The 20,851-nt window shown below is 33.8% G+C and overlaps 1 long non-coding RNA gene across 12 annotated transcripts in view; it reads left to right on the top strand.

The window, feature by feature from the left end:
• The window catches only part of LOC141676827 (uncharacterized), a 48,360-nt gene extending 30,525 nt beyond the window's left edge, over positions 1-17,835 (top strand). For 6 of the 12 annotated variants that reach the window (XR_012557161.1, XR_012557157.1, XR_012557155.1 and 3 more), the window contains 6 exons: positions 13,064-13,164; positions 15,067-15,108; positions 15,199-15,270; positions 15,461-15,911; positions 16,027-16,175; positions 17,207-17,835. This is a non-coding gene — a long non-coding RNA (uncharacterized LOC141676827). Of the gene's footprint in view, positions 1-9,929; positions 10,239-10,694; positions 10,861-11,226; positions 11,311-11,687; positions 11,805-13,063; positions 13,165-15,066; positions 15,117-15,198; positions 15,271-15,460; positions 15,912-16,016; positions 16,176-17,206 lie in introns of those variants that run through there. The other 6 variants (XR_012557166.1, XR_012557164.1, XR_012557158.1 and 3 more) reach the window with 6 other exon arrangements.
• The last annotated feature ends 3,016 nt before the right edge of the window (positions 17,836-20,851 follow it).

Here is a 20,851-nt window from a genome sequence, read left to right as displayed (position 1 = left end):
TTCCATTGTAATGAAAAACACATGGGCTCAACTTATGAATATACTAGCTGTTTGTTTGTTAAAACTGAAAAATAAGCTTTGCTCGGAATAATGTTCCCTTGCCTTCAAAAAAAATAAGCGATTACAAGAATTTAAAGTAGATAACCATACGCAGGTGGTAGCCAGAAAATAGTTAACTACATAACACACACCTATCTACAGGCCACTACTTGATGACTGCATCTTATTCTTCTAAAAATATTCTAACGACTAGACGACTGATTCAAACAACTCTGAACTACACAATTTATTCAAATAAAACATTATTCAGACACCAAGTTTAGATTAACTAATTTCCAACACATTCCCCCCGTAATCTAAACTTACTTGGCCAGGTTCTTTATTCCCAGTAGTTTCCTCATCTCTTCGAACTTTGCTGTTGACATAGCTTTAGTGAGAATGTCTGCACACTGCATCTCAGATCTGATATAGCTAATCACAATTTCCCCACGATTCACACATTCACGAATAAAGTAATAACGCACATCAATGTGCTTACTCCGCCCATGGAAAACAGGATTTTTTGCCAAATCTATGGCTAACTTATTATCAATGTAGATTGTCACGGGTCGTGGAACTATATCTGTAACTTGACTCAACAATTTCTGTAACCAAATACCTTGGCATGCTGCTGCAGTTGCAGCCATAAACTCTGCTTCACAGGTTGATAATGCCACACACTGTTGTTTCTGCGAGATCCAAGTTATCAAGCTTTCATTGAGATAGAACGCCATCCCACTCGTACTTCTCCTGTCAGTACAACTGCTTGCATAGTCGCTGTCGGAAAACCCAATCAACATATGATTACCAGTGCCTTTCATGTACTTCAAACCATACTCCAATGTTCCTTTGACATAACGTAGTACCCTTCTTGCTGTATTCAGGTGTAAAACGGTAGGTTTCTCCATAAACCGACTTATGAGTCCTACAGCAAACAAAATATCAGGCCTGGTATGTGCCAGGTATCGTAAACCTCCAATTAGGCTCTTAAACATAGTTGGATCAACTGTTTTCCCAGTTTCATCCTTATGCAAAATCAGCTTCGGATCCATAGGATATTTTGTTTCATTACAATCTTGCATACCTGCTTTTTCAAGCAACCTTTTTGCATAAGCCGTCTGCTTCAACTCAGTACACCCCTTCCTCTGTTCAACCTCGATGCCAAGATAGTATACCAGTTTCCCCATATCACTCATGTCGAATTCGGTACGCATTTGATCTTTGAATTTGATTATATTAGCAACACTTGTTCCGGTTACTAATAAATCATCAACATAAACACCAACAATAAGAGATTCATTACCTTCTCGCTTTGTGTAGACGGCATGTTCATACGGACACTTTATAAATCCCAACTTCTCAAGGAATTTCTTCAACCGAGCATACCAAGCTCGTGGAGCCTGCCTTAAGCCATATAAAGCCTTTAACAATCTGTAGACTTTGTGTTCCTCATTTTCTTTTTCATATCCTTGTGGCTGCTTCACATAAACTTCCTCTTGTATGTCACCATTTAAAAAAGCGGACTTAACGTCCAAGTGATGAACCTCCCATTCGTTTTTCGCAGCCAATGCTAACAATAAACGTACTATTTCCATCCTCGTAACTGGTGCAAATGCTTCTTCGAAATCAATACCTTGTTTCTGAACGTATCCCTTGGCGACAAGCCTTGCTTTATACTTTGTAATCACTCCATTTACATCCCTTTTAATTTTGAATACCCATTTTAAACCAATTGCCCTGTGACCTGGTGGCAAATCGGTCAGAACCCAAGTTCTGTTTCTCTCAATTGAGTCCAGTTCACTATCCATAGCTTTCTTCCATTCAACTTCCTGTGTTGCCTCTTCATAGCTGCTAGGCTCCTCAATACTTAGTAACAATAGATCATCAGCAATCTCTATTTGTTCTGTGTCATCATATATCTCGCTAAGTAATCTGAACCTCCCTGGTGCACTGCTAGTTGCAGATGATTCTGCACTTTCATTTCCGGTAGTCATCTCTGAATTACTAGACATATCAGAGTTTCGTGACACACTTGATTGAGTAGGTGTTGTTGGCTCCGAAGTGTTTGCAGAAAACTGCTCATTTTCATTGCAATCACCTTCACTGCAAGTGCTTTTGATCACAAAGTTCCCTACAACATGGTCTGGAAAACTCACTTCACCTGCAATTCCTTGTTCTTTCCAATCCCAGAAATTTCCTTCTTGAAACACCGTATCTCTGCTTATGTGTAACGTTTCACTGCTAGGATCATACAAACGATCTGCCTTTGTTCCTGGTTCCTTACCCAAGTATACCACAGGCTTACTTCTATCATCCAATTTCCTGGTATACACCGCTGGTATCTTTATATATGCAACACAACCAAACACTTTGATGTGACTAATATCTGGTTTTCGTCCACACCAAGCTTCATATGGAGTTTCCCCTTCAGCATTTTAGTTGGCAAACGATTCAGAATATATATTGCATGTCGTGCTGCCTCACCCCACATATAAGACGCCATCTTTGAACTTTTGAGTAGACTCCTTGTCATAGCTGCTACTGTACGATTCCTTCGCTCCACAACTCTATTTTGTTGTGGAGTGTACGGAGCCGTATAGTGCCTTTGAATGCCCATACTTTCACAAAACGAATCGAACTCAAGGCCACAGAATTCTCCTCCCCTATCGGTTCTCAGAATCTTTATTTTATTTTCCGTTCATCTTTCAACGAGTGCTTTAAACCTTTTGAATGACTCGAAAGCTTCACCTTTTGTTTTTAACATATATATCCACATTTTGCGTGTGAAATCATCGACAAGTAAAAGAAAGTACATGTTCCCTGCTAGCGTTGAAGGAGTTATAGGTCCACAGATGTCTGCATGAATTAATTCTAGTGGCTTCTTTGCTGTGAATAGTGCCTGGGATGGGAATGACTTTCGAACCTGTTTGGACATTAAGCAACCCTCACATTTCCTCTTTGGCTGTAAAAAACTAGGAATTCCAACTGCCATCTCTTCCTTGGACATCAATTCCATTGCTTGAAAGTTAACATGTCCGAGGCGAGTATGCCACAGCCATGTTTCCTCCTCAGCCTTTGATAACCAACATGTTGACCTGTTTTCCTCGAGACTAATCTTATATAGTCTATTTGCAGATCTCTGAACTCTCATGAGCAGCGTTCCTCCTTGCTTATAAACCCTCAATTGATCTTCTTCCAGTACCACTTTACAACCCTCCTCAGATAATTGACCTAGGCTCAATATATTATTACACAATGTTGGTATATAATATACATCATGCACATTACATTCCTCACCATTTTTGCACATAAATGATACTACCCCATTGCCTCGAATAGTAACAGTAGAGCCATCTCCAAATCTTACCTGTCCCGTAACTTTTTCATCCAATTCCTTGAACTTTCCCCTTTCTCCAGTCATGTGTTGGCTAGCCCCATTGTCTAAGTACCACACCTGGGACATCTTGCTCTCATCATTCTTCTTACTGAGCGTAGGGGTCACCCTTTCTTCGTTTAACAGAACTACACCACCTTCCTTAATGTCACTCTCCATTAACAGCAATGCTGGTTCATCTTCTTCAGCTTGAGTCATATTCACCTCTGGTTTTTGCTCTTTCTCCTTCTTTGGTTTGCGACACTCATAGGCAAAATGACCATACGTCCCACAGTTGTAACACCTCAACGTACTCCTATCACGAGTTCCCCGACCACCATTCCTTCCTCGAGCATCAGCACTTCGAGTCCTTTGTGTCCAGGACCCTTCACCTCCGGTTTTGTTTTCTTTACTGATCCACTCTTCTCTTGATAACAGTAGTTTTCCACCCGTGTTTTCGCGTCTTGACCATTCTTCTTCAGTAAGCATTAGTTGCCCCTTTCCACTATCACTTTGTCATTTGGTTCGTTCATCATGTGTCTTGAACGAGCCAACGGTCTCCTCGACAGTCATTTTGTTTAGATCTCCAAACTGTTCAATCGTTGACACAATCTGAAGATACCTATCTGGCATTGCACGAAGCACTCTCTTCATAACACAACTTTCTGAAACAGTCTCACCCAGAGCACAGATATTTGTCACTAATCCGTTCAATTTCATACAAAACTCGTCCAGTTGATCTGACTCCTTCATATGCAAGTTTTCATACTCAGTCTTCATGGTCTGAACCTTGGCTTGCTTCGCACGATCCGCGCCTTGACACATAGTCTTTATCGTTTCCCACGCCTCTTTCGCAGTCTCCTTCTCAGCCACTGACAATAGTACATCCTCAGGTATACTTTGATAAATAGTAGCAAGAGCGATCTGATCATGCTTCTCATCAACTGTCGCTTTATCCTTTTCACTCACCTCCACAGCATCCCATACGCCGTGGGCTTTCATGAAGACCTTCATTTTCAGGGCCCAAACAGTATAATTACTCCTGGACAACATGGGATAGTTCAAACGGATAGCACCGTCCTTCAGCTTAGTCTTCTCCGTTGTCATTCTTGGCATATACTTGGGCATGCGTTATGTACACCTGCTCTGATACCAAAATAATGAAAAACACCTGCGCTCAACTTATGAATATACTAGCTGTTTGTTTGTTAAAACTGAAAAATAAGCTTTGCTCGAAATAATGTTCCCTTGCCTTCAAAAAAAAATAAGCGATTACAAGAATTTAAAGTAGATAACCACACGCAGGTGGTAGCCAGAAAATAGTTAACTACATAACAGACTCCTATCTACAGGCCACTACTTGATGACTGTATCTTATTCTTCTAAAAATACTCTAACGACTAGACGACTGATTCAAACAACTCTGAACTACACAATTTATTCAAATAAGACGTTATTCAGATACCAAGTTTAGATTAACTAATTTCCAACACATTGTTCACCAATATATCAAATCTCTCCTAACTCGGTTTCTTTGGAAAGGTAATATTAATCATAAGGGAGGAGCCAAGGTGGCGTGGAATTTTCTTTGTCGCCCTAAGGAGGAGGGTGGTCTTGGCTTAAAATGGTACAATGGAACTGTGCCCAGCTTATTCATCATTTGCTTAAGGTATGCACGAATTCTGGTTCTCTTTGGGCTTCTTAGGTCAACCACTCAATTCTCAAGCAAAGGTATTTCTGGGCTATTGATTTACCTAGTGATTGTCCTGGATTTGAAAGAAAATTCTCAGGCTTCGAGGTGTGGCACTCGAGTATATTATGTACCATATTGTTGATGGGAATTCGATCTCTTTGTGGTTTGATCCATGATGGAGTCACTGTTTCCTTGCTAACTCTATTAGTTCCCTATAATTGCTCAGTGTTCTCTCCCTAGCAATCAAAGGTAAGGGCCATTATTTGTAATGAGACCTAGGTTCTTCCAAGGCCAAACCCTAGAACTCATCATATTAACCCTGTGCTCACTCATTGGATACAGGATTCCAATCTCCCTTCTATTCACTTCAAAGAACGTGATCACATTCTCTGGGATAGCCTTGATGCCTCTAAGGTTCGAATTTGGCATATCTGGAATTTGATTCATGACACGGGAACCATAGTCTCATGGCATAAGGCAGTTTGGCATAGGCTTTGCATTAACAGGTTTGCTTATCATCAATGGCTCTCCTGCCATGACCATCTTAGCACTTTGGTTCGGTTACACAAGTTTGGCATCTCATCTACTCAGCAATGCTATCTATGCGTTTTAGGCCGAGAAACCACTAATCACATATTCTTGCACTGCTCATTTAGCCACTGGGTTCTTCATCGTCTTTTCTCATTTATTGGTCTGGCTACCCACTGTGATTCTTGGAAAGGTTGATTTCCTTACAGGATTCTGCTAAGAGCACTATCGCTTTTTGCTTTGCCCGGGTCTTTTGTTACCATATTTGGCGGGCGCAGAATGCAGGGGCTCATGACAGAGGTGTTTCCATGCCTGCGAAGCTACTTCAGGGAATTTTAGTTAACATCAAAGCCCGTCTCAGTGCTTCGAAGTGGTTTGATTCCATTATTTGTAATAGGCCTGATCTGAACATCTGTCTTCATTGTTGACAAATCTTTAGCTGCTTTTCAGTTGTTATTGTAGTTATAGTTGCTTTCTATCTCCAATATGTTGTAGATTGGTTATAGATAGTTCTGTCTATGGCTTGTCATAGATCGTAAGGTGCATCCCTCGTTTATTCTCTTCTCTTCTTTCTTCTATAAAAAATTCAATTTAGCAAAAAAACAATTACTTTATTTCAGAAAAAACTTCCAAATATGAGTGATCCAGCATATAATTATTATCTCCCGTTCTTTTCTCATAATTTTTTGTTGAATCTACTAATTAAAGTTTAAAATTGTTTACCGCTATGCCAATAAATTTTCAACAGTTTCATCTTACATGAACTCCTTACCGGTGAATAAATTTCTCGCCGGAAAAAAAAGCAACAAATGTAGAACTCTAAAAGAATCATGATTCATTAATATAATTATAATAATAACAGTGCAATATATTCGGTAGACAATAAGTTTGCAATTAACTCCCCATACATATCATTTTCATCACTTTAAGTCGTAAGTTGTAATTCAGTGAATGAAAATAATAAAATAAATGAAAAATAAAGAAGCTAGTGAAGAAATTTCTTGCTCAACTCGTGGTATTTTACTTGGATTCTCCTACAAATGTTTTTTCTTTAAATTTCATTCCTTTTACTACAAGAATAATGTCAATAGACATCACACATTAGACATCGGTTAACTTTTTCACTGATGTTAAAAGAAGTATTGACATCATCCCGTGTTTTTGTGATGTCTTTGTTCTTTGTAGACATCGGTTATAATTAAACCGATGTCTAAAATTCAACGAAAAATAATAATTTCGCGCCCATCTTTTCTTTCCCCCCTTAGTCAAATTTTCATTCAGTTTTAATTCTAAATTCCCCCCCAATCCCAAAATTCTCCCCCCTTAAATAAATTTTGGTTCCTCCAAATCAATCTTCAGACACAAAATCGAACCTCTTTCTCTCGATCGAACCTCTCTCTCGATCGAACCTATCTCCCCTCACAATCTCTCTGAACTCCGGCCATCATCTCACCATCACAATCTCTCGAACCTCTCTCTCTCGAACTGGAATCTCTCTCTCTCATTCTCTCAACCTCTCTCCACTCTCAATCTCTCCGTTAAGCCTCTTTCAGTTAACCTCTGTACTTCGGTAAGTGTTGTATCTATTTGAATCAAACTGGTCTTCTCTGCATGAAGACCAGTTTAAAAGTTGAGGATTTTTGAATTCAAAACCCTAATTTTTTAAATTGGGGTTTTTTCTAATTCGAAACACTTATTTTTTTTATTAATTTAGTGTCTAAACTTGTTGCTAATGCTTTTCTTCTTGTTTCATACAGGACCTAATCTGAGAAAAAAAATTAAAGCTTTATTTGTTTTTGTTTTTTTATTTATTTTAAATTGTGTAAAGTTAACGATCCTTTCATCTCTACTGATTACATGGTATTTTTTAACTTTAATCCTCATTTATTTGCTTTAGTTGTGATTTGTGATTTGATTTAGTGTTGTTTATCTAATTTTTCTCGTTATAAATGCTAATCTATTATTTTATTACAGATATGATTAGGTTTAAATATTTTGATTTGGTACTTGGTGCTTGTTATAGATTTATCTCCTTTATTTTATAGACAAGTTATCAAAATTAAGTTGTTTGTATGCACGCTCTGCCCGGGTACGAGAGGCTCATGACAGTGTTACTATAGAGTTATTTTAAGTTTATATGTTCTAGAGTGGATGATTTACATTTTTACTTGTACAACTGCATAATGGAACTTTACTAGAAACTAATAAATTGCCTTGTCACTTGAAAGTCTTTGAACATAAATTTACTCTAACTGTTGAAATTGTCTTTAACTTGCAAGTTATTTATAGACGGTTATCGTTGTTATAAGGCTGGATCGAAACTTGAATGCAAAATTGAAAGATTATTATAGACATTAATTTTAACGATTGTGTTCTGGTCAAATCTCAGTCAATTTGAAATTGACTGTGTATGCTTACAAGTTGGTGTTAGTTTTGTAAGTTAACAACTAAGATTGATCTTCCTTGTTTGCTTTTGCGAAAGTGAAACTGATTATTGTTTTTTATTTATTGTTTGTCGTAGACATATATGTTCAAGTATGACAGTGTCCATGGTTCTTGGAAGCATCATGAACTCAAAGTTAAGGATGAGAAGACCCTTTTATTTGGTGAGAAACCTGTTGTTGTCTTCGGTTCAAGGTATGGGTTAAATGATATAATGCTCAAAATATTGTTGTTAGCCGTACATGTCAGTTATTTTCAGGTATGTTTTTATGTATTGACATATTTTGAAGAATGGTCAAAACAGGATAGTGAAAAAACGATCTTACAATTTTCATTAGACTGAATGTCTTCAGTTGGTTTCTGGAGAATGTAATAGTTTAAATTTCAGATCATATGTTTTACTATTTTAGTTTACGTTCTCAGACAATAATTACACAATTAGTCATGTAAAACTTTACACAATTTGGTCTATAGACTTCTTACACATCACTTTCAATTTAGAAAAGATGATGTCAAAAAAGATAATGTACATCACATTAAGGTAAAAAACTGATATCAAAGAAATCGAGGTTCAAGTCTAAATGAAACATACAAATCACTTTGTTTAAGATAAAACTAATGTCAAGTAACATTATAAACATCACTTTTAACCAAATAAAACTGATGTTAAAAAACACAATGTACATCACTTTCAGACAAACAACTGATGTTAAAGACTAACATGTTCAAGTATAAATGATACATAAACATCACTTCATTCTAGAAAATACTGATGTCTATACGCGAAATTAGACATCACCTTTCATTAAAGAAACTAATGTTTAATATGTCATTTTTCATCACCTCTGTCAAAATTATCGATGTTTTTGTGACAAAAAACATAGCTCAATATATGTTTAATATGTTTTAATAGGTGTAATTTTGGTATAGCATTTTTTCTAAAAAATCATCATATAGACATCAATGTTTTTCACTAAAATCGATTTTTTTGTGACAAAAAACATAGCTCATGATATGTTTAACATATTTAATTAGGTGTAATTTAGTTAATAAATTATTTATTTATAGCATTTTATGTAAATAATCAACACATAGACATCTGGTTTTTAATTAAAATCGATGTCTAATCGAGTATAGACATCGGGTATTCACCGATGTCTAGAATAGACATCACCGACATCAAGATCGGTTGGGAAACAACATAGACATCGGCCAAAAAGCGATGTCTATGGACTTTTTTCTTGTAGTGTTTGGAAAAATAATGCACTACACCATAAGTGGGCTACTGTAATGCAAGTGTTACAAGGAGTGTTACATTAGGTAAGATATGTTTGTCCTATTGTAATACCTCTCAATTAGTATTATAATAGGTATAAAGTTATTGTTGCATAGAGATTCCACTCTTACATGATATGTAACACTAGCGCCTGGTTGTATATTAGTTACTTTTTATTTTTTAAAAGTATTAGAGTGAATATTTTATCAAAAACTATAATTAAAATTATATTCTAGTTTATTCACGACTCTAAAATTTAGCATGTAAAATAAAAAATTTAGAATGTAATGTAAATTAATACATAATATATTTTTTCAATTTTACATTTATTACATAATTAGTTTTAATAAAATAAATATAAAGCAAAAATTAAAAATTAAAATAGTATAAAATAGACATTAGTACCAGTGAAATTTTGGGCGGTATATTTCCCTCGTAAACGAAAAAACGCGTTAGTAAATTTCTCCGGACAAAATACTTTGAATCTAGTATGTCTCTCGACTTTTATCTCTCTAGAAATTTCTCTCTCACCACACACTATTTCATGAACAAGCTCAAAAGATGAAACTAAGAATAAATCGAAGACTTCTTAATTGAAAACACATGTTTATGGCTTCAATTTGAACAGATCCCCAATTGCCTTCTAATTATTTTAAGGTTCAGCCCCATAATCCTAGATCCCCAATTGCCTTCTAATTTCCATTATGTTTCGCAAATTCAATTGAAAATTTTAAACAGATCTGCGCATATTCGCACAAATACTTTTATATTTTCGAGAAGAGGAAGACTTTGCCTGTTTGGTATCAGAAAAATGAGTTTTTAAGGCATTCAAGGAGAATCAGAGTCTCGTTCTTGTTGGAGAGACTGGGAGTGGAAAGACTACGCAGGTTAGCTGCTTTCGAATTTTGTTTGTCTTGAATTTATATGGTTTGGAATAATAGGGTATTTTTAAGTGTTTGTGTATGAAATTATAGGTTATATGTTGTGTATTTTTAAGTGTTTGTGCAGATTATTGTTATGAGTGACGTGTGTATTTACAAATTTGTGGGAGTGGATTGTAGTTGATGTGAAGCTAGCTCATCACTCGAAGATGATTTCAAGTTTACTCGAAGCTGATTTAAGGTTTACTTAATTGATTGAATTAATTAAGTATTTACTTAATTGATCTAAAGCTAGTGGTGATGAGTGGATTGTAGTGTATTTACAAATGTAGTTAAAATAAAATTAATTGATTCTGCATTTCCTCTTCTACAAGGTTGGATTTTTTATAAGAGAAAGATTTATTAAACTGGTGCAAATCCTCCAAATTTTACTTAATGCTCTCTGTTTTCTAAATTTGACAGGATTTGTTGCTACGATATATGTTGTACAGATATTGACATCGCAATTATGGTAGGTGGATTCCCGTACAAAGATGGGATGGAGAGGAAGGATGTAATGTGAAAAAATATATCGATATACAGGACTCAAGCTTTGGCCTTAGAGCAGCAGGCTTCAACAAATTGCAAGGTCATATTCTTTTAATCTGAAGAATAGAACTTTTAGTTCTGTTTCTTGAAGTCAGAATGGTTCTTTTCTCAACTTACTTCAAAAAAAATATGAAGCTGGGTGCCAATTTCAAGTTCTTGCATTCGTTAATGACACGAAAACTTTACTTCTGTTAAGGTATCTTCAATTTATATTTTGTGCAAGTGCTCCTGGTAGCTAATCCAGCTAACACTAACACACTAATCTTTAAAGAATTTTCTCCTGTTAACAAAATCAAGTTGAATGTTAAAATTAGGGTTTTCAGTGTGCTATGTAGATAGTTTTGATTAATTTATTTACCAATTTTGTCATTAGTTGTGTAATGTCCACTGATTATTTGAATTGCAGGAGCTTGATGAGTCAGATATAAGTACCAAAGAAGGCACTAGGGTTATACTTGGAGGAGCCCAAATTGGTTTTACGGGAGAAAAGGTATAATAATTATTCTGCACTTACATTGTTCTGCACTAGTTTCAATTAAGAACCGGCAGAGCTAAAATTGGAAGAAATAACTGAAGATATCTTGAATATGGACCTTGATAAGGACCATAATACATGGTAATCTGTACTAGCTGTTAAAATATTCATCTTGAATTTGCAGTTACTGGTTTCAATTATTCAGAGTATTTCCAGAGTTACCAGACCTACTTGGACGTGATGATGCTTTGGTCAATAACTCGTTTTATCTCCCTTTATAGGGTTATATTGTCCACTGTGCTACTAGGCAGATCTGCCCATCTGATGTGAACGCTCTCTTTTTTCTACTATGGAAATGAAAGATTTTTTGATGCTGTTTATCTTTTATGCAGTGTGAGGACTCACGGTGCAATGTAGGGCAGCACAAAAATTGCGTCATTGTTCCGGAAAAATATGTAGAACCAGTTGTTCCCGAGACCTTTTACTGTAAACTCTGCAGACTAAGTCCCGTAAGTAATTTCCATGATTAATTTTAACATTGAAATTCACTGGCATAGTGGTATGCATATATAGCATCTACATTTGTAGCTGTGCTTGATCTCTGCATATTAAACTTTAATTTAAAAATCAATATTAACCTACATTGGTTTTCTTTTGATAGTCATATGATTATTCAACTTGTTTCCATCTTTCAAGAGTGTTAGTATATTTAAAAAAAATATAGTTTACGTATTTTACAGGATATACCAATGCAGCAATTGGAATCAATTTTGATTCCGCCAACTTGAACAATTCGATTTTACTTCAATGGGTTTTATGATATCTATATACACATCTACCACACTTATTTACATACAAATGCATGTTTGAATTCGTGTTTTCTTTTCTTTCTGAAGTTGGTTGTTCTAATATTATAATCCCTTTGTCCCCTTTTGGTAGTCATATGACTTCTTGGCACGTATTTTAAGGTGTTGACAAAATTATATTTATTATTAAAATATAATTTTTCTATTAAACTAAATTACAATATTTATACTTCTATTTGACATAAATATCAAAGTAATAATATATACAAACATATATCTTAAGGGACCACTAAAAGGGGACACCAGAGTACTTTTTTTATTTCTTTCTATTCCTTGGGTACTTTGTTCCTTTTCCACAATGACCTTACTTTTTCTCGTCAATCTTTATTTTAATATTTTCAGATATGAGGTTTTGGACCATTACTGTGGTCAATGCATTTTATTTTGGGCAACATATTATGAGTATTTTTTAGAAAAGAAATGTCTTAGCTAGGTTCTTTATATGCTATTTACTCAAAAAAATAATAAGTATGATCTTGAAAACCCATGCTAGTTTTGTGAGAGTTGCAGGGTACATGTCTGACTATCACATTTAATCATTGATTTTTCTGAAGGATCCATTGCAAAGACATTGAGCGATGGAGCCACATATAAATGAATTTTTTTTAAAACAGTAATGTATGTGGTTCACATGCGCATTCTAATAAGAATAATAAAAGTCAGTTACACAGTGGATATACCATGGTATATGCCATGGTATATACAATTTTTCTTGCCTTTTTATTCAAGTGTGTTGTGTACATTTTCCTTACTCCATTCAGTAAATATTTTACAATTCTGAATATTGTTATGTTTATTCAATTGCTTGCATCCGTTTGAATGTTTCATGTTTTTTTATATGTTCCGATTATAATCTTAATTGACCTAACATTTTTTTAATTGTCTTCCCACTTGTATATCAGATTACGTTGGCTTCATCTGTCAACATCTTTACACGATAATGTCTTTGTCACTGTGGTTGCTTCTATTCAATATCATGCTTTGGCAGAGAAAGTTTGAAAGGGTAAAAAGTGATTATCTCCATGGTTATTTTGTATAATTTTATATCTAAGAATAGTTGAAGAGTAGTTTTTGTATAGTTTGGATGTTATGTTATAGTACTTTGGTCGTCGTTGGCGTTGGGGATGGTTTGTAGAATTTATTGTTATGTAGTTGTTTGGTTTGCAGAGCTGATACTCAAGTATGCAACTTTGATGTTTTTGTTGATTATGGATTATTCTCAAAATAGACCATATATTTCAAAAATGTTTTTAATAACTGTTACATTTGCTTGTTCTGGTGTAATATTTGTCTACATATAATGTTACACTACATATCTTATTAGTGTTACAATAGATAAAAAGAATGTTACAATACACATATTCCAATGTTGCCTAACTAAAAACTGGTATTACAATTGATAAAATCTAATGTTTTAATAGGAAATATGGGAGCCACAGGTGGGGTCCACGTGAGACCACGTGGCACCAGTGGTCCAATTTATGCATTCTTGATCAAGCTATTGTATCACTCATTTTGCTTTATATTTGGACATGTTAGTGTAATAGTAGGTGCCTATTGTAATATTTTCCTCTCTGTTATAATAGATCAGTGAAGTGTTATATTAGGATGTCTATTCTACTGCTCGTATATGTAACGCCCTGTGATGTTCCAATAGACCTATTGTAACGCTTTTGGGGCCTATTATAACACCATTTAGGCATTACAATAGCCCACTTATGGCGTAGTGATGGATCAGTATAAATACCCTATAAGAGACGGCCATCTTAATTTATCATGAATAGCCACATCAATAAGTAAATTCTTTTTAATTGTTTATTTACCAAACTAAATGCATATAAAATTATATAATTTGATTATAAACAACAGAAATTGAAGATCACCAAACTCATTGCTGGAAAAGATAAATTCTTAACGTGTCCCTCGTTGTATTAATACTATTACTACAAAAAAAAGGCAATGTTCCGGCTAATTATATGCATAATTTATTCAAATCCTTCTGAAAAAATGTCTGTATTTGCTGCATATATTTGGTACATAGGATTAAAAAAGGATTCGTACAAGCAGAGTAATTAGAAATCGTTGCTTCAGCATGCCTTTCAGGAGATCTAAAGTCGGATTATATAAATTTTGAACATAACACAAAAGCAATATTTCTAATATTAGTGCGGTTTAGCAATTAATATCATTAAATGATTCCCTGAAATTTAGTTTAAAGATATATACATATATATAGATATATATATATGTCAATTTTGTATTGAACATTATATATTTATGGAAGTAATTAAATTATAACCATATGACTGTCACGTGTCCATTGGTTTGATCCTCATTTTCAACAGAGTATAACGAACCAATATGCACTACGCCATAAGTGTGCTACTATAATGCAAGTGTTACAAGCAGCGTTGTCTTATTTTAGGTGTTACATTAGTTGCTATTTTATTTTTTATATATTTATAATGAAGACATTTTCATAAAACTTGTATTAAAATTATATTCTCGATTATTAATGAATCAAGAATGTAGTAAAAAATATTTAATAAATACTAAATTTTATTGTACATAAATATAAAACACACTTTGTTAGTTCATTCTTTAATAAATATTAATTTAATAAGTAAAATAAAAATATCAAATATGAAAATTTTAAAATATGTACACACTTTACTAGGTAAAAAAATAGGCGTTATTTTACCCTCCTAAATGAAAATATATCTCGACTAATATACACAAACTCTCTCTCTCTCTCTCAAATGCTCTCTGGTCTCACCTTTATGAAACACTATTTCTTGACACTCGAAAGATGAATTGGAGAAGAAATTACATATTTGGTATTTGAATACACATATATATGGATCTAATTTAAAGGTCGTTACTAACTTTTTGATTTATCTTGCAGGTTTCGGGGGCTTCAAATTGGGGTTTTAGTCCTTTTTCTTAGGTTAGCCGGTAAATGTTTACAGATTTGTTCGGATTTAAACATATATACATATTTTCCCCGATTAACATATGTTTCATGGTGAAATTTCAGGTAACTAGGGCTTTAAAATTAGGGGTTAGGGCTTTTTCTCATATTTTATTGGGCGTTAAAGCTTTGGTTAAGGTATGTACTAATTTCAGTTGGGTTTTCATATTCGATTGGGTTTTTTGGATATATGTGTATGTATCCATTGGTTTTGTTATGAATTTGATATGTTATATATGTTTTGTTATTTTGTTTTTTAAGACTGTTATGTTATACTTGTTTTTATCATATTCGATTTGTTTTAATACTGATACAAGTGGATAATCAGGATACACTTACGCATTCTCCATATGATGGGCAGTCTATTCATGGAGATTATGTTAATATTGAGAATGATGACGACGACCGAGAATTGGATCTGTGTGGAGGTTTGTGAGATGATGAGAAAGCACAGATACTTCGAATTAATGAGCATATTTAGGATCATGATCAGGTTTTTTAAGTTGTACGTGTATGTGGAGGTTTTAGTGTGTATTTCAAGTTTGAAGTACAATCATGTGTACATTTATTTGTTCTTAGTTTGTTTGTTCTTAGTACTACTACAGTAGTTCCTCCGTATCTCACTTCCTCAGTATTGTAGTTTAAAAAAACTGAAAAGAAGCTTTTGCAAAGTGTTGCTGAGATGCATAATCTAGAAGTCCAGCTTGAGGCTGCATCTGATCACGATTATCGATGATTATCGATTGATATTAGTACCTCTCCTGAAATTATTCATCCAGGTGTGTAATGACTCGTGTCATATGCATGATTTTCTCCGGTTTGTATCAACTTATGTTCTAAGTGATTATCTGTGCTAATATAACTATATTCACGAACACTTGGAGGATCTAGCAGAAAAGTATGCTATAGAGAAATCTGATGCTGTTAGGGAAGCATTTTGGCAGAACTTGCTCTTGATTCTAAAAAGCACATTGTCAGCGGAGACATGACAAGTCTAAGGAGAAGAAGAAGAATAAAGATTCAATAAAACAAAGGATGTCAAGGTCTGGAACATGTTCATCTCATTTGAAAAATGTTTTTATTTTTTGTTATTTACCTTAAGCATAAAGTCTGTAGGTCTAATAACTTGCTTATTCTGAGATTAACAAGTATGTCAACACATCCCATATCAACTCTGAGATTAACAACTTGGAAAAGGTCTTTCTTTTCTTTATTTATTGATTAATTAATTGTTGGTTATTTGTATGCGTAGTTTATGTGATTGGTTTTTTATGTTATGTTTGTTTTAATTGATTGGATGTTAATTGGTGAAAAAAGTATTGATCTTTATATTTAATTCTACTAAAATAAAAAGTTGAAACTAAAGATTCTTGTTTTCTTGATAGATTAAGTTATGTGTTTGATTCATTGGTGTATATTTTAGTTTTATTAATGGGGGTTTATCATACTTAAGTGTTAGATGTTTTTGTAAGCAATATTTTTTTTATATAGTGCAAGTGTTTTTCTCGTTATCTCTTGTGTCAATATTGTAATCTGTGTCGGTAAAGATTGTAAAGAACCAAAGAAGAACTAGGGACTTGAATGCATATTATCAGTCCAGGTCCTTTAGTACCAAATAGTTGATATATAATTCATTTATTGTTTTACATAAACCAGTGAGCTATCTTTGTTTACACAATACACTTGTAACGAAAAATTAGAGTTTACATAATAGAATAGAAAACACGTACACTCGTTTTGACGTGTGCACTGAATGAATTTAGTTGACATCATTTCAATTATATGTATTGGTTTTTTTGGTTGTTACTGCTAATTTAACGGTTGTGGTTTTGTGAACCGGAATAGGCAGAATAATAAACATGTTTCCATAGCTCTGTAAGACTACTTAAGAAAACACTTTTTTCATTCTAATATTGCAATGAATGACAATGGAATTTCATTCTAATACTGGATCTTGTGACCTTTGTCGAGGAGATTGAGGTTGTCCCATGACAAAGGTGGGTTGTCCAGCAGCAGCAGGTCGAGACCGAGAGTCGCTTCTGTTCTTTGCTGATTATATCATTACGTATGACAGGATTCCAAGAACGATAGTTGTGAGGGACAGAATAGCAGCTGCTGTAAATACTCCGGGCTTTATAATATAGCAAGAGTAGTTATCGTAGTACAGGTACTTTGCATGTTCACCATTCTTATCATTAAGTACCGCACCGCGTAGCAGTAGAAGGAATGCTACAAGAAATGTTTACCTGCAAAATGATTTCACTTACAAGCTCAAAATTCTTCATTATAGAACAATCCTTTATATTAATACCTTTAAAGTAAACATGATTACCATGACACACTAGAGTAGAATCGAGCCACCATCCAGCTACAGTCGGATTGATAAGGTACTCTTCTGCGTGAAAGAGAACTAGTCACAAAATCAATTACAGTGTGAGCCATCACAAGAGCCCCTGCAGCTATCAATCCTGGAGCTAGAGCTGGACTCCTGGGATGTGTGCAGTCAGATGAAGATGCGTCAAAGTGAAGTACCTCATTCATCTGCAATTTTATTCAAGAGATGTTATGATTCTCCATAACAGTTCAATCAACTTACAAAATATATAGCTCAAACTTTATGGTTGTCAATGTACTTGTAGTAATCTAGTAGAATTATCATTTACACTTGGTTTGGATGTTATGTTGCTACTCGTAATGTTTAAAAATAACATGTATTTCAAAAAATTTAAAATTAATCCTTATATTTGTCTATCCTATATGTTTAAATATAGTATTATATTACAAAAGCTAGTGTTGCTTAATTACAAAAAAATGGTGTTGTAATAGATAAAACATACTATTACAATATGCTATATGGGCCCACAGGTGGATCCCACTTATGCAATTTTGATCAACCTAATGTATCACTCATTTTGCGTTAGATTTGGGCCTTTTATTGTTACAGTAGTTGCCTATTGTAACGATCTCTTCTCTGTTACAATAGATCAGTGAAGTGTAACATTAGGGTGTCTATTATAATGCTCGTATACGTAACGCCCCTTAGTGTTACAATTGATCTAATGTAACGCTATTTGGACTTATTTTAACACCATTTAGGCATTACAATAGCGCACTTATGGCGTAGTTATGGTTTCTCGCAATTATGATCATAACCAATCAAGTACCAACCCACCAAAGCATTGATTGTAAATACTATCATAATCGACCTATTTTGGCTGGTTATGTTTTTTCGAAGGTCCATCTTAGGGCACAACGGTCATGTGATTAAAAGGCGACATAAATCGGTCGGAAATATATATTACCAGATATAAACGACTGAACTTGGTTGGGAAAGGATTGTTTGAAATGCATGGTAGGTGCATTTAATGCACTCATAAACACTATTGTATTGCAATAATTAACACTATTGGTGGATAAAGTGACATGTCACGTGCCTGTATTGATATAAATTCCATTGGTTTTGCTTCTGAGCCATACATAAGTTATTGTATCCATGTTTATTATCTTCTTGGTTGAGTATTTACAAAACAAAAATTCTAGAGAGAAAAGTTTGAAAAAAAATTCTTCATTTTTCTTTGTTGGATATAGTGTATTTTCGGCCAACTTATACTATTTATATTCTAGAAAAAGTGACCAATGTTGCCTTAAAATAATAAGTTATCATGAGTAGCCACATCACTAAATAAATCGTTTTTAATTTCTTATTTACCAAATTAAATGCATATGAAATTTCATATGATTTGACTATCAACAACAGGAACTGAAAATCAACAAACTCATTGCTGGAAAATATAAATCCTTAGCGTATCCCTTCTTGTATTAATACTCCTACTACTAAAAGGGCAACGTCCATGCTATTTATATGCATTATTTATGTATGTATTTTTTTAGCCATGAGTTTTGAAAAAGCGGAGCAATTAGAAATGGTTGCTTGAGCTAGAACAAGAGATGCTGCACAAGCTGGTATATTAGGCACATCCAAAGTCGGATCATATGAATTTTCAACCTGACACATAAACCATTCGTGAAATAGTGCTTGTTTTTGTTATTCATTTTAGATATTAATGTATCCACTCTATTGGTGAAAACCTCCAAAACCGTTGTTAAACTTATCGTAAACTCTCGAAGATTTTCTTTGTTAATTGAATCTTCCAAAATAAATTACATAATAAAAAGGGACATGAAAAACCCTTCCATAATTCTAATTGACAGACCACAAAATCCTAGAAAAAAATAAGAGCTAATTCTTAAAATAACTATTACATTGGGAATCCTTACACACCTTAGAGTCTACAAGACATTGAATCCAAAAGGAAGAATTCTTAAATGCACAAGAAAGAAAAGAGAAAAATCTTTTAGTTTTATATCCGGATGCTAAGCCATAAAATAAAATAAAAAAAATCTAAATTAGAATTAAATATTAAATAAAAATGAAAGATACTGCGGTCTTCAACATTAATCTTCAAAGTCTCTAAATGCTACATGCCAAAACATGTTGTATTTCTTTAGTTTTATATGCACATACTGTCTAAAGCAACAGGATCACACAATGCTACTATATTGTTCTCGTTGTGCTATTCTAGCTTAGTCTTCTTGCCAATCTTTGCGGCCTCGAATCACAACAACAATTTTCTTACATCAGATTTTATGTTTTATAGTATTTTTTGTTAAGAGACACTGATAATACCTTTACCATGGAAATGCATCTATATGAAGAGATAGAATTTTTTGGAAAAGAATTAAGTAAACATACTATTTTTTTAGAAGACGAGTAGCCTCTAAATTATTATGAAATGACATGGGACAAACAATCCTTTCATTTTATTTATGCTTAATATGTCGAAACATATATAGACTCTGCCATTTTAGCTTAGTGAATAATTTTCATAAAGAGGTAATTGTAAATAAATGTTTTAATATACGGGAGTTGCTTAAAGACTCCAATCAACAATTGAATGATTTGAGTTTCATGCAAACAGAAACATTATCATGCTATTAGGACACCTTCACATACTCTACTCAAGTATATCTTCATAATACTATTTTATAGTACTCATCATTTTTATTCGAGAAGTATAATCCATAAGTACAAAAAAAGTTATTGTTTAACTATAACCGAGAATCGCATATTTTAGATTTAAATATTGCATATCAATAAATATTTACTAGATTCATAATTTGAATGATTTATATTGGGTATAAAATTTTACTATACATACTTAAAAATTCAAGTTCTAAGCACTTGGCAATCACATATTTTATCGAACATTTATTGATGATTTTAATAGGAAAATTGGGGTATTTTGTTTCATTTATTTTGAAAGAAAATTCAAAGCCACTGGATGAGTTCATGAAATTTAAATTAATGATAAATAAGTGGCTAGTATTTTGTAGATAAGTAGATTAGAGAAAAGGGAACCCCTATACTTCAAGCTTATTTAAAGGCTTATATGTGGCACATGGAATGAATGTCAAAGAAAAAAGGGGAAGGCCTTTTGACTCCATAATCTAGTAACAAAGAATTTAATGGGTTAATGTAATTTAGAGATTGATGAAATATTTTTTAAAGATGGAGTGTAGCGACTCTATTCTTCTATTCTATCATTCTAATGCTAAAGATAATAACTCCTCACACGAAATAATTAGGGTTGCAAATCAACATAATGGTTCATGAACAAAATTGGGGATCAACGTGTTTAAATGAAACCTAGTTTAATTC

The sequence above is a fragment of the Apium graveolens genome, chromosome 8, assembly GCF_009905375.1.
Source record: "Apium graveolens cultivar Ventura chromosome 8, ASM990537v1, whole genome shotgun sequence".
Lineage (NCBI taxonomy): Eukaryota > Viridiplantae > Streptophyta > Magnoliopsida > Apiales > Apiaceae > Apium > Apium graveolens.
The sequence above is the reverse complement of the archived record's forward strand: the minus strand, read 5'-3'. Positions and strand labels throughout refer to the sequence as shown.